We start from the raw sequence: 15,597 nt of genomic DNA, 5'->3' as shown, positions 1-15,597 counted from the left end.
TAGTCAAGGACTATGCTAACTCTAGTGTGAAGGATACCGGAAAGGATAGCCAGGGGCTAGGAATGGAAGTATCCGGATCTAACTTGATACGACGGAGTAGATGACTTGCATTGGACTAGGATTTACCGTGACATGCGCCAATACTTATACCAAATGGTTATATGAGAGAGCGGTGACTTAAACCCCAGCCATGGATTGTGAAATCCAGCCCAAACCTAGCCAGGACACCCTAACTGTTTTGGGTAAAGAAGGGTTAGTTTAAATGTTACACCTTAAAGTTGGACCTTGATTTGATCTTAGCTTGTTTCTTGTAGACCCTTTTGGTTGATGATTTGGTGTCGGAACCCAAGCCCATGGACATTGACGATGATGCCCCTCACTTGAGAGCATTGTCAGTGTTAGTATTGAATCTGCGCACCGAAGAGGGGTGAATTAGTTGAAATACCTAATGAAATCCTGTGCCCAATCCGAAGGTATTTCCCAAAACTAAACTTCTTGATGGACTTGTAGGAGAAAACCCCACTCAATTTGACCCCATATAACCCTCCAAATCCCTGTCCGAAGTTGCTGAACTATGTTTGGCAAATCCTGCTTGCGCATCAAAGAAGGTGAGCCTAGTTGGTGGACCTAATGAACTCCCATGCTTGATCTGAAGGTATTTCTGGAAGCTAGACTTCTTGATTGACTCGTAGAAGAAAACCTCACTCAATTTGACCCTGTATAGCCCTTTGAATCCCTATTTGAACCTTGCTGTCCTGATTGGTCGACTCATTGGTCGATTGGACCAATTGACCAATTCAATCGACCAATTGGTTCTGAATTTACCAATTTGGTCCTGTCTCCTCTATTTAAGTCTAATCTCGGGAATACTCCGCCTCATCTACCTCCTAAGCCTCTGGAACGAGTTAAAACCCTAATCTAATCAATTCCCTTGCATTCCTTGGTGATCTCTCACAAGACTTGAAGAAATCTTCATCCTCCTGCAGCAAAGGTATGTGTATACTCACTCTTTCTTCTATCTCTGATTTTCTTTCTTTAATTCTGTTCTTAGTTGAGATTAGGAAGAAGATGATGCATCCTTGCAACCATCTATTCCATGATCTCATTCTATTCTTTGAGATCTATGGTCATCATCATGATCTTAACCCTAACCAATAGATTCTTGAAACCCTAACCCTAACCCTTGAATGATCTTTCTAGAAACCCTTGGTAACCTCCCATGTGAGGGAAACCTCATGGGCAATGTTTCTATTAAACTAGATTTCCTATGATTTCTTGTTATTTTCTTGATAACAATCATTCCCTCATTCCGTGATCATAACCTTATTATGGGAACCATAAGGTTGAAACCCTAGTTTCTTGGGTCAAATCAAGAACTTTGACCATGACTTAATGATTTTATCTTCCCATATGATTCTAATACATCCTAGGAAGTTCCCCTTCGAATTTCGGATCAATCCGACTTCAAACGAAGAAGTTATGACCAATCTAAATTCTGCAATTCCATACTGTCTCGATTGGTCAATTGATTGGTCGATTGAACCAATTGACCAATCAATCAACCAATGAGTACAGCAACCTCATTCTTGGTCTGTTTTGATTGTTTTGATATCTTTCCTTCTATGTGCCTTTCCTAATATGTTGTGTACACTTGTTTAAGACTTTCTTCTCAGGTTTAGTCAAGGTCTTACTTGATTTACTAAGTTCCTATATGAGTTAGAAGGTAAGGACAGTTATTTCCTTAATTACATAGATCGCATGCTCTCTGGTTTCTACCTTATGAAACTATGAGTTTACCTACTGTTGTTATACTTTATATTTCTGATTTTCTACTGTGAGAATAGTAGCATTTGTTTATGTTTCTTTTATTATTTTAACTTATATGAATTGTTTGTTACTATATTGTTTAAATGATTTGATCATGACCTTATATTCTCTTTTATATGATGAACTGTTGATTGTGTATGTCATGACTGATCTGAATGTGTTTGATTAGGTATGATTTGGGATTGGGAGGTGTCCTTTTGACACTTCTGTCCTTGGACATTATTGGAAATAGTATGGGATGTTTCCGGGGTTGCCCATCGACGCTTTCCCGAATTATTGATTGTCATACCTAGGGCTGTGTAGCAGTGTTTGGCTAGGATGTCCCATTTATATCAGACCCGATTCGGAAGGGCATTGAGACCGAATGACCCATGGTAGCAATGGGGATTCGTGGGCGCTCAAGACCGGTAACCAATCCATTAGAGGACATGGATCACATTGTGGATACTCGAAAGAGGCCATTTATTGGAGGGTTGCATATGGCTAGACTTGGGCTCGTGGGCGCTTAAGACCGGTAACCAACCCGTGAGAGGACATGAGAGCTTCCCGTTTACCATATGTGGATAACCAATAGGGTTGATGAGTCTGTAGTCCGGGACTATTAGGACTCTTGTGGAAAGGATACCGGAAAGGATCATCAGGGGCGAGGAATGGAAGTATCTGGACCTGAGTTGATGTAACTGAGTAGATGACTTGCATTGGGCTAGGCTTTTCCCTGACATGCGCCAGTACTTATGCCAAATGGTTGTGAGAGAGTGTGTTGACTTAACCCCCTGCCATGGTTTGTCCTGAGGGATGCCGGACCCATTACCAACTGATGATGAGTGATTGAGACCTTCCCAAAGAAGTACGATGCTATGACTTAAAGCATGTCTACCATAGAGACCAGCATACATAGAGTTAGATGCATACATACATTATCTGTTTCATATTGCATTGCATCTTGTTATGTTTTGCCACATGTTATTTATGTTGTTATGGATTAACTTGCCTTACTGAGTTTCTTTCAAAACTCATTCCTTTTTTGTACAATCTGTTGTTAGACTTCTCTACAGGTTCAGATTTCTTTGACGGTATGTATGAGGAAGCACAAGGTGAAGAAGATGAAGACTGAAGAGCAAGAAGAGCTGACTGAAGATGTGGATTAGATTTCTTTTGTTTCTTCTAGACTTATCTTTTACTTTACTTGTATTAGCTTAGAGCTTTACTTGGATTTCGATCTACCTTCCGCATGTGTTTGTAGGGTATATTTCCGCTATACTCTACAGCTATCTTTTGATTTGGTATCTTGTTATTCCACACTCTGATATTCTATAGTGATCCTTCTGAGATCCTTTCTTGACTTTTATTATAAATTACTTGAACATTATGATTTGTTCTTGCTTTTGATTATGTTATTGTGTGAAATGGATATGATCGTTCCTAAACTTGATCTTTAGGGCTGTGGATCACACTCTCGAGTATGCCAGTTAAGGTACCGGCTGGGGGGATGTGACATGGATTGTCCAGAGGGATGCAGGACCCATTGCCTACCGGAGCCGAGTGACCGGACCCACCCAAGAAAAGTATGGTGCTATGACTTAAAGCATGTCTACCATAGAGACTAGCGTACATAAAGTAAGATTCATATTTGCATCATCTGTTTCATATCATCTTGCATCATGTTATGCTTTGTACCATGTATTTATGTATTATGGAATGACTTGCCTTGCTGAGTTCTTTTGAACTCACTCCTTTTGTGCAATGTTTTGTTAGACTATCCTACAGGTGTTGAAGAACTTGATGGCCCCCACTATGAGGAGACCCCAGATGAAGCATACTACCCTCCGGGTGTTGGCTACTATAAAGATTACCCTGAAGATCCTGCGGGTGATTATGCTACATTCCAGGATTAGCTCTACCCTTGCGTGGGAGCGGTCGTGCCTAGTGTCTTTTGTTTACACTTATGAGGGCATTTTGTATAAAACTGAAGAAACCTTTTGAGACTTGGATTTGTAACTCTTTTTATATTCGAACTACTTTCCACTGCAATTTAGGGAGTGATTTCTGCTCACTCTCTATACTTTGATTATATTACGCATTGATATCTTTTACTTCCGCACTCTGATTATATTATCCCTTTTAATCTTGTGTTGATCTTATGGTTTGTATGACATTTCATTGATTATATTGTTCATGATTGTGTTATCGCATATGTGCGAGGCATGGTTCCTCGATACTTGATCTTCGGGGCTGTGGATCACATACCCGGGTATGCCAGGTAGGGTACCGGCTGGGTGGATGTGACATCTATGACTAAGGAATGTTCCATTATTGTTCCTTGTGGTTAAGATTTCCTTGAATTGTGGTCTCTGATACCACTCTGTCACATCCTGCCAGCCGGTACCCTATCTGGAATACTCGAGTGTGTGATCCACAGTAACAAAGATCCGGTATTCGAGTAAATCATCCTCCCACAATCACAATAATATAATCAAGAACAAGAAAAAATCAAAGTTAACTATATTAATCAAAAGATCAAGATAAGGTTAAAGAATACAATCAGAGTGCGGAAAATGATACCAATAGAATAAATCAAAATGTAGAGTGAGGCGGAAAAGTCACTCCATAGTTGTGAAACCCAGCCCTAACCTGACCCTGACCTTGACCCGGTAACCCGGTTGTTTTTAGGTCCGAAGACCCGGAGTAAAGGAAGAAGCCAACTATGGGCCATCTCAGTAGAAGACATGGTGTTTGACTCTGAACCCATGGATGTTGATGATGGAGTTCCATACTTGGATGTCTATGCAGATTTGGAAAAGAAGCTGCAGCTTGATGAAGATGAGATTAGTTGAAGGACTTGGAGTATTATCTGACTTGGTTTGAAGGTATTTTCTCACACTAGACATGTCATTTGATGTGTGTGCAAAAGCCCATAAGGTTTAGAGCCCATTTGATCCTTCAATTCCCTATCTTGGCCTTACTGTCTGCCTTGGTCGACTCCTTGGTCAAGTGGACCACTCGACCAAGCACTCGACCAAAGGAGTGTGAAATCCGAGAATTTGTAATTTTAGGGTTTTTCACTTTTATTTAAACCCTACTTCGTGTTTCTTTGTTACGGCTGCCTCCTAAACACTTTGTGAACGTGAGAAGACCTCTCCGAAACTCTCTTTGGTGATTTCGAAGACTCCTCTGCAGATCTGAAGCCTTTCATCACTGTTTTGACAATTCCAAGTTAGTAATCGCTTCAACATTGTGAATTTCTTCTCTACGATCTTGTTCTTGTTTGAGATCAGGAAGAAGATGCTGCATCCTTGCAACCATCTATTCCATGATCTCATTCGTTTCTTTGAGATCTATGATCATCGTCATGATCTCAACCCTAGCCGAATAAAATTCTTGAAACCCTAACCCTTGCTTGATTTCTAGAAAACTTTGGTGACCTCCCATGCGAGGGAAACCTCATGGGTAATGTTTCTATTAACCTAAACTTGATCTTTCTATGATTATCTTATTATGTTCTTGATTGCAATCATCCCCTTACATTCTGTGATCATAACCTTTCCTGGTGAGCCATAAAGGTTAAAACCCTAATTTCGTGGGTTAAATCAAGAACCCATATTTTTACCATGATTTGATGTTTTTATCTTCCCATATGATTCTAATACATCCTAGGAAGTTCCCCTTTGAATTTCGGATCAATTCGACTTCAAACGAGGAAGTTATGGCCAAAGCAGTCTGTACATTTCCGTACTGACTTGCTTGGTCAACTGCTTGGTCGACTGGGCCAGTCTACCAAGCACTCGACCAAAGGAGTAAGTAGCTTCGTTTTTCGCCCGATTTGATTCGTTTGCTCTATGATCTTGTAGGTATCTTTCCTAATGTTGTATCCATGATTATTAGGAGTTTATTTACTAGGTTTGGAGTTGCTCTCTTTGATCTTTGGATTATCTTCGGCGATAATCAAGGTAAGGACAGTTATTTCATAATGACATATATCGCATACTCTCTGGTTTCTACTTTATGAAACTATGAGTTTGTTTACTGTTCTTGTACTTTATACCTCTGATGTACTACTATAAGTACAGTAGCACTTGTTTATATATTCTTTTCATTATTCAAGCATATGAGATGTTTATTACTGCTTGATTGGATTATACTTTTACATTCTCTTTTATATGATGAAGTGTTGACTGTGTATGTCATGATTGATCTGAGAATGTGTTTGACTAGGTATGGTTTGGGATTGAGAAGTGTCCTTTTGACGCTTCTGTCCTTGGACATCGGAGGGAATAGTATGGGATGTTCTCCGAAGATGCCCATCGACGCTTTCCCGAATCATTGGTTGTCATACCTAGGGCTGTCTAGCAGTGTTTGGCTAGGATGTCCCTGTTATATCAGACCCAAATCGGAAGGGTATTGAGACCGAACGACCCGTGGTAGCAGTGTGATTCACGGGCGCTCAAGACCGGTAACCAACCTGTGAGAGGACGGGAATCATATTGTGGGGGCCATTTATTGGAGGGTTGCATATGGCTAGACTTGGGCTCATGGGCGCTCAAGACCGGTGAAATGATCTGTGAGGGGACGTGAGAGCTTCCCGTTTACCTTATGTGGATAACCAATAGGGTTGATGAGTCCGTAGTCCGAGACTATTAGGACTCTAGTGGAAAGGATACCGGAAAGGATCGCCCGGGGTGAAGAATGGAGGTATCTGGACCTGAGTTGATGTAACTGAGTAATGACTTGCATTGGGCTAGGCTTTACCCTGACATGCGCCAGTACTTATACCAAATGGTTATGTGAGAGAGTGTTGACTTAACCCCCTGCCATGGTTTGTCCCGAGTGATGCCGGACCCACTACCAACAGGAGCCGTATGTGTGACCTACCCAAAGAAGTATGGTGTTATGACTTAAAGCATGTCTGCCAATAGAGACCAGCATACATAGAGTTTAGATGCATACATCCATTATTTGTTTCATACTGCATTGCATCTTGTTATGTTCTGATATATGTTATCTATGCTGTTATGAGTTAACTTGCCTTACTGAGTTTCTTTCGAAACTCATTCCTTTTTGTACAATCTTTTGTTAGACTATTCTACAGGTACTGATTACTATGACGGACAGTACGATGAAGCGTAAGCCGATGAAGCGTGCTACACGCAAGGTGTTGGCGACAATCAAAATTACGTTGATGATCCCTCAAGTGATCAAAGTTGCGTACTACGATTAGAGGCAACGTGGAGTTGGAGCATCTCTGTTGGATTGACGAAGTCCACTATTTTGAAGATGTTATTTATAGAATAGAAGACTCTTAGTTTAGTTGTCTTTCTTATTTCTTTTGTTTCAGTTGTTATTCCTTTTTGACTTATGCTACGTTCCGCTGTATATGTGGAGTGAGTTTCCGCCTCACTCTACTTCTTTTGATATCTTCGGATATCTGGTATCATTTTTCCGCACTCTGATTATATTATTTATTCATTTCTTGACTTTAAATCTTTTGTTTATAATATTTAAACCATGATTATCTCCTGTTTACGATTATGTTATTGTATATGTGGGAGGATGATTTCCTTGATACTTGATCTTCGGGGCTGTGGATCACACTCCCAGGTATGCCAATTAGGGTACCGGCTGGGGGGATGTGACAACAGTAGCAGTGGAAAAGTAGATAAAAAAGATAGATTACAACCGATTCCCAAAATGAAAAGGGGAACAAACAACTAAGGTCTCAATGAATCTAATAAAGATCAAAAGGAGAATGAGATGATGTCCCATCGCTGGCACACAAGTGCTAAAGTCGAACTAATCCTGATAAGCATTAGTCTCGTACTGGTAGTCTTCATCGACATAGTCACTGTAGCCAGTACCTTGAGTACCATATGAATCATCAACTTGGTCTTCATAGTATTAACCATTATAATTAGCAGTTCTTGCAGATAAGTCTAACAAAAGATGTTGCAAAAAGGAGTGAGTTCAAAAGAACTCAGCAAGGCAGTTCAATCCATGATAACATAATAACACCTTATAGCAATTCATACATAATGTAATATGATATGAAATAGACAATGCAGATATGCTTCTAACTCTATGTATGCTAGTCTCTATTGGTAGACATGCTTTAAGTCATAGCATCATACTCCCATGGGTAGGGTCCATATCACTCTCCTTCAACCATCTCGGTATCTTGGGTTCTCCAGGTTGGCAATGGGTAATGAAACCTGTCACATCCTCCCAGCCGGTACCCTATCTGGCATACCCGAAAGTGTGATCCACAGCCCAAAGATCAGGTATCGAGTAATCAACCTCCCACATAAACAATAACATAATGATGAACAACCATAATAAAAGTGCGGAAGATAAACCATAGATCCAATAAGGAAAGAATGAATCATAAATAAATCAAAATACTAGATATAATCAGAGTGTCAAAACAGATAAGTAAAGTGAGGCAAAAATCCCACTCTACAACCAGCGGAAAAGTAGCTCTAAAAGAGAATAAACTAGACAAAATCTAATCCCAGTAGCAAGTACAATGGGTAACTAAATTGTTCTCCACTTTATAGACAACATCCTTATAAGTGTAAATCTCATAAACAGCACAAGGACGCTTCCACTCAATGGTCGGACTAAGCATCGTACGGAGCATAACCACTTGCGGGATCTTCAGTGTAATTGTGGTAACCGCAATCACCTTCCTGGAGATATGCCTCTTCGCCTTGCGCTTCTTCGTAGGGACCGTCATAATACTCAGTACCTGCAGGATAGTCTAACAAACATTGTACAATAAAGGAATGAGTTTCAAAGAAACTCAGTAAGGCAGTTAAATCCATAATAACATAAATGGCAGGATTTCAGAACAAACATAAATGCAATATGATATGAGACAAGCAATGAATGAATGAATCTAACTCTATGTATGCTGGTCTCTATTGGCAGACATGCTTTAAGTCATAGCACCGTACTTCTTTAGGAAGGTCTCAATCACTCATCATCAGTTGGTAATGGGTCCGGCATCCCTCAGGACATTCCATGGCTGGGGGTTAAGTCACCACTCTCTCACATCACCATTGGTCTAAGTACCGGCGCATGTCAGGGTAAAACCTAGCCAAATGCAAGTCTTCTACTTAGTTACATCAAGTCAGCTCCAGATACGTCCATTCCTCGTCCCTGACGATCCTTTCCGGTATCCTTCACACTAGAGTCCTCATAGTCCCTGACTACGGACTCATCAACCCTATTGATCATCCACATATGGTAAACGGGAAGCTCTCATGTCCTTTCACGGGTTGGTTACCGGTCTTAAGCGCCCGTGAGCCCAAGTCTAACCATATGCAACCCTACCAATAAATGGCCCCCACAATGTGATTCCTGTCCTCTCACGGGTTGGTTACCGGTCTTGAGCGCCCATGAATCCCCATTGCTACCACGGGTCGTTCGGTCTCAATACCCCTCCGATTAGGGTCCGACATAACAGGACATCCTAGCCAAACACTACTAGACAATCCTAGATATGTCATCCAACAGTTTAGGAAGGTGTCCAGAGGGCATCTCCGGAAACATCCCATAATATTCCCGTCGTAGTCCAAGGACAGAAGTGTCAAAAGGACACCTCTCCTTTCCAAACCATACTTAAGCATACACATGCATCAATTCATATCATCACATATATGGTAACTTCATATATGGAAAGAAATCAATAATTACAATCACTTTGTATATAATTGGTAAGTAAATCATACATGAATCAATTTAAGCAATGCTACTGTAATCAAGGTTATGCAACAGTAGTATATAATTGTAAGAATCTAATTAAGGAAACATATCAATGATATTCAAATATAGAAACTAGATTCATGCTATCTATGTAATTAAGGAAATAACCATCCTTACCTTTTATAACTCGCAAAGGAATCCTAAGAAATCAAGTAAGATCTTGGCAAACTTGAGAAGAAGGTCCTAAACAAGTGTATACAACATATTAGGAAAGATCCCTAACAGAAAAGATACCAAAACATCCAACACAGACCAATTCTGGAGTTGCTTTGTACTCATTGGTCGAGTGGATTGGTCGATCGGTCCGATCGACCAATCAATCGACCAATGCAGACGAGAGCCTAAAAAAAACAGAGTTTTAAGATATGAAATCCGAATTTGGTGGTTCAAAAGGGTACTAATCAAGGGGTAAACTACATCAGTAGTATTCTAACATATAGGGGACCTCAAAACACTAATCCAATCAAGCCATCAAGATCCAAATTAGGAAACAAAAAGTTACCATAATTAGATCAACCATGGATCTTGATGAATTCGAAATAGAAATCAAAGACAAGAACAATAGGAGGATGGATCATTGCTTCAGGTAAAGGTATCATGAAAAGCATACTTAGATCTTCAAGGAAATAGGCTTAAAAGCATAAATCTAAATAAGGAAACAAAACCTACCATATATGTAACTATCATGATTCATGAAGAACACATAGTATGGTGGAAGAGAACAACTAGAGATTGATAGATCATGGATCATGAAAAGAAAACACAGCAATTAACTACTAACATGATCAATATAGAAGATCCAAGGAGATCAGAATCCAAATCAGAAGTTTAACAAAGATTAGATCATGGTTTGATCATGATTCCTTCAAAAGCTTGCAATGATCATGGTTAAGATCATTGTTCTAGCCTCTAATCCTTAGGATGATCATGAGAGACAAGTCCAGAGATGTTTGCAACAGAGAATGCATCATCTCCTCTACTGTCTCAACTCAAAAAGGAAAGAAAATAAGAGATGGAGGAGAAGAAGAGAGTGTAGACATACCTTTTGATGCAAAAGGAAAAGTTTCGAGGAAGATCCGTCAAGAAAATCACCAAGGATGCAAGGGAGATGACTTGCAGAGGTCTTTGGTTCGTTCCAAAGAGTTTGGAGGCAGCAAATACGAAGTAGACTCGAGATTGGACTTAAATAGAGCAAGCAAAACCTAATTGCCAAAGACAGCACTCATTGGTCGAGTGGATTGGTCGACTGGTCCAGTCGACCAATGCTGACAGCAATTCCAAAACAGGGAATTGAAGACCCAGATCAAATCCAATCCTAAAGGGGTTTTGCACACATGTCAGGTGACTTACCTAATAGGTAGAAATGCCTTCAAACCAAGATAGAGAGCACTCCAAGTCCATCAACTAATCCGATCTTCATCAAGATTCAGTTTCCATAAATAGAACTTCATCATCAACTCTCATGGATTCAAAGCCAGACACCAAGTCCTCCACTGGGATGGCCCAAAGCTGACTTCTTACTTTACTTCGGGTCATCGGACCTACAAATAACAAGGTTTCCGGGTCAAGGTTAGGGCTGGGTTTTACAAAACCTTTTAGGATAACCTTGGCTGGGGTTTAGGTCAACGCTCTCTCACACCTCCGTTTGGTCTGAGTACTAGTGCATGTTAGGGTTAAGCCTAGCCAAATGCAAGTCTTTTACTTAGTTATATCTACTTAAATCCAGATACTTACATTCCTCACCCGGGGCGATCCTTTCCGATATCCTTCTCCCTAGAGTCAGCGTATCCTATGGCTACAACCAACTCGGGCTAGGGACTCATCAACCCTATCTATCACACCCCACCCGCCGGTCTCGGTTACCCGCCCGACAACCCGTGGGAGTGATCTGTCATAGGATCCACGGTTTTAGTCTATCAACAATAATATATACAAATAAAGACAATCAAGAGCAATAATAGTTTAATTAATGAATTTAAAGGATTACAGGAGTCCAACTACTCCAATAAAATAATCAATGAAAGAATTATAAATCAAAATGAATACGTGTTTAGCGGAAGCAATCAAAAAGAGTTAAATTATTTTCTTTCCAGTTTCCTTTTCTAAGGCTAAGTAATGTTTTTCACGAATCTCTAGAAAAGGGGTCCTCTAGTTCTTCTCCATTTGTTGAGCGAGCTACCTGGCAACTTGTCTCCTCGGCCCATCAATGGGTGCGATAAACGCATTCTATGCACTCGCAGGAGCTCCCGCACAGGCTATCTCCATTTCCCATTGTTGGTGCCACATCTTCTTCATACGGGAAGGTTCCTTCATAGGAAACCAGTCCATCTTTCGACACATTTCCTCCATCTACGTAGACTAATAAAACATATACAAATAAAGGAGTGAGTTCTAGAGAACTCAGTAAGAACAAATACAATTCCCATCCATATATCCAACAAATCAGAAATGCATTAATGATATGAATGAGTGCAAAGTATGAATGATAATAAAAATTCTAACTATGCAAGTCTCTAACAGCTGACATGCTTTGAGATATACACCAGCCCTCCTCTGGGTAAGTCTAGTCACTCTAATCCGGCAAGGACTGGTTACCTCTATAGGGATCCTGGGTAAAAGGGGAAGTCCACACCTCACTCTCAAACCATGGCTGGGTTAAGTCAACACTCTCTCACCACAACCATTGGTAATGAGTACTGGTGCATGTCGGGGTTTCTAATCCAATGCAAGGTCATACAAGTAACATGTCTACATGAAGTCCAGATACATCCCCTATGGCACCAACCAACTTGGTTCAGTATCCTTTGCAACCTAGGAATGAGAATCCTCACGGACTGGCTACCGCTATTGGACTTCATTCCATAACCCTATAGTCATCCACATATTGTTGGGGGCGGAATGCTCTCATGACTCCCTATGACACCTGGTCTGTTCCTTGGACGTCCATGAGCCCAACCCTAACATATGCAACCCTACCATTTATATGACTAACAGTGGACCAACGTCACATCAATGTCATCACGGGTCATCCGGTTTCAATTCCAATACCGAAAGGGTAGTAGCATGTGGGGTACCTAGCCATGCAACTCTAGACTCTACCTAAGAATGTCATCCATTAGTTATGATAGTGCTGGAGACATCAGCAGGCATGTGTCCCATACCACAGCCTTCTGATATCCCAAGCTAGATATCCCAAAGGAATACCTCATCCATCAAAACCACATACTAACCATCATCAATATATCACATTCATAACCAACAAAGTGTATATATAACCAAGATAAACAACAGTAATATAACAAGATCAACATGTGAAACATGATTACAGCAGCATATAAAATGAAAGGCTAATACTAACAGACACTGGACTAGCATGTTCAAGTCTATTAATAAAGATAGGATTGTAAGCCCTTACCTGCATATAAGTAATTCGTCCGTAAAATGAAATCCGTAACAATTATAAAACTTTCTCTTCAAACAGAGGACACCTATACACAAGGTTACAATAAGGTATAAGTCGATTGAATCAAATCGGATCAAAACCAAAAGCCAATTGGTCACTGTGTACCAGCCGGTCGCTTGTGCCGGTCGCTTAGGTTGAGCGACCGCCACTAGTGACCGCCCCAAAAATAGTAAGTTTCAGATCCGAAACTCAGGCTTTTGATCATCCATTTTCAATCCGGATTTTGAGTGATCACTGTCTGAATCTCGAATCTAACACTCCTATAGCCAATGGGTGAAAGGATACCTAACAATCATCATAATTGGATTATCCAGAAACCTTCCCTTGTTCAAGATCAGCCCTTTTACGAAAGCAGGGTTTCGTTTTCAAATCTGATCTCACCAAGATTAACAAAAAGGTAGGCGATGCAATAGAAGGATCAAGAACAACCAAAGATGAAACACTAATCTAGCTTAATCACAGCAAGTGGTGGAGCATAGGTGAACAGGGAACCACTTACCTCAACTGGATTGACTATGACTAACAGTAGAACCTTCTGGGACTCCAACAGCACTTCAGAACTGCTTTCGACACTTCTCCACAGCCGTCTAACCTCCAAAAATGGTAACCACGAATAAAATATTCGTAAATTAGGTGAGGGTTACTATTTATAGAAGTCAGGGGGGAAAATAGGGCAAAACCCCGCAACCAGAACTAGGCGGTCGCTTGGTTCAATCGATCACCCCTAGCAACCGCCCCGATGTATTTTGTCATACAAGGGTGCTATTGCCAGGGGATTGATGTCCAAGTACAACCTAGCCCTAAAGAAGAGATGGGGGAGATCTTACCTTCATTCCGAACATCTCCAGACATCACTTGCCTTCCAGAAGTCCAACTACCAAGCAAGGCAGGCTCTTCAGTCAGAGAATCCAGATCCATGGGTTCAGGGTATGGATCATGGACTTCTATCCGAACACTCCACAAATTTACCCGACTAAACCTTCGGGTTCTCAGACTTGAAATACGGATCCTGGGTTAGAAATACAGGGGTTGTTACATTATTGGTCAGTTACATTAAATTAACAGGAAGTTTTGATATCTTCTCATGGGTTAGTTACTGGTCTTAATGTCCAAGGGCCCATGTTCCACTTCTGCAACCGTACCAATGAATGACCCCCACAATGTGATATATGTCCTCTCACGGATATAACTCACCGGTCTTGAGCGCCAACAAATCCCCATTGCTACCATGAGTTGCTCGGTCTCAATTCCCTTCCGATCAGATCTAATATAACAGGGACATCTTAGCCAAAGACTTCTAGACATGCCCTAGGTATGTCAACCAATAATCAGGGAAAGCGTCAAGGGGCACCATAGGAGAATGTCCCATACCACCTCCACTGGTGTCCTAAGACAGAAACACCAAAAGGGTATTCCCCATTTGTGAAATCCAGTCCTAAACCGAGCTTGGACACCCTATTTGTTTTGGATAAAGAAGTGACTTGTGGGTGTTTGACCTTGAAGTGGGACCAAAAGTTCAGTTTGGATATGTTTAAAAGGCCCTAGGAAGTCAAGTTAGACCTCTCCCTTAGTGTTGATCCGAGGATCCGAAGTGAAGGAAGAAAACTTGGTGTGCCATCTTAGTTGAAGATATGGTGTTTGACCCAAAACCCATAGAATTTGATGGATCCTGCATTCCTTGGGACAATCCATGGTTGGGGTTTAAGTCACCGCTCTCTCACATAACCATTTGGTATAAGTATTGGCGCGTGTCACGGTAAAGCCTAGCCCAATGCAAGTCATCTACTCAATTGTATCAAGTCAGATCCGGATACTTCCATTCCTTGCCCCTGGCGATCTTTTCCGGTATCCTTCACACTAGAGTCAGCATAGTCCCTGACTACGGACTCATCAACCCTATTGGTCATCCACAAATAATAGATGAGAAGCTCTCACGTCCTCTCACGGGTTGGTTACTAGTCTTGAGCGCCCGTGAGCCCAAGTCTAGCTATTTGCAACCCTACCAATAAATGGCCTCTAACGAGTATCCGCAATGTGATCTATGTCCTCTCACAGGTTAGTTACCAGTCTTGAGCACCCACAAATCCCCATTACTACCACGGGTCGTTCGGTCTCAATGCCCTTCTGATTCGGGTCTGATACGACAAGGACGTCCTAGCCAACACCACTAGACAAGTCATATGTATGACATCCAATGATCCGGGAAAGCGTCAATGGGCACCATCGGAAACATCCCATACTATTCCCTCTGATGTCCAAGGACAGAAATGTAAATAGGACATTCCCCAATCCCAAATCATACCTATTCAATCACATTTCCAATTCCATCATATCATACACAAATGATACTTCATCATATAGAAAGATATATAACATAACATGATCAATCATATATGTAATTAACAAGAATGCATAGTCATGATAACCAAATAACATATAAACATGGTACTACTATCTTAAAGTACATACAGCAGTCATGTGATACTAGAATTACCACAAAAGAGGTGATTCTTCCAAGTTCCAACATAGAAGCATAATTCACATAATCC

Source organism: Hakea prostrata, chromosome 3, assembly GCF_041222555.1.
Source record: "Hakea prostrata isolate BN-2017 chromosome 3, UWA_Hpros_2, whole genome shotgun sequence".
Taxonomy (NCBI): Eukaryota; Viridiplantae; Streptophyta; class Magnoliopsida; order Proteales; family Proteaceae; genus Hakea; species Hakea prostrata.
Note: the sequence above shows the minus strand (reverse complement) of the source record.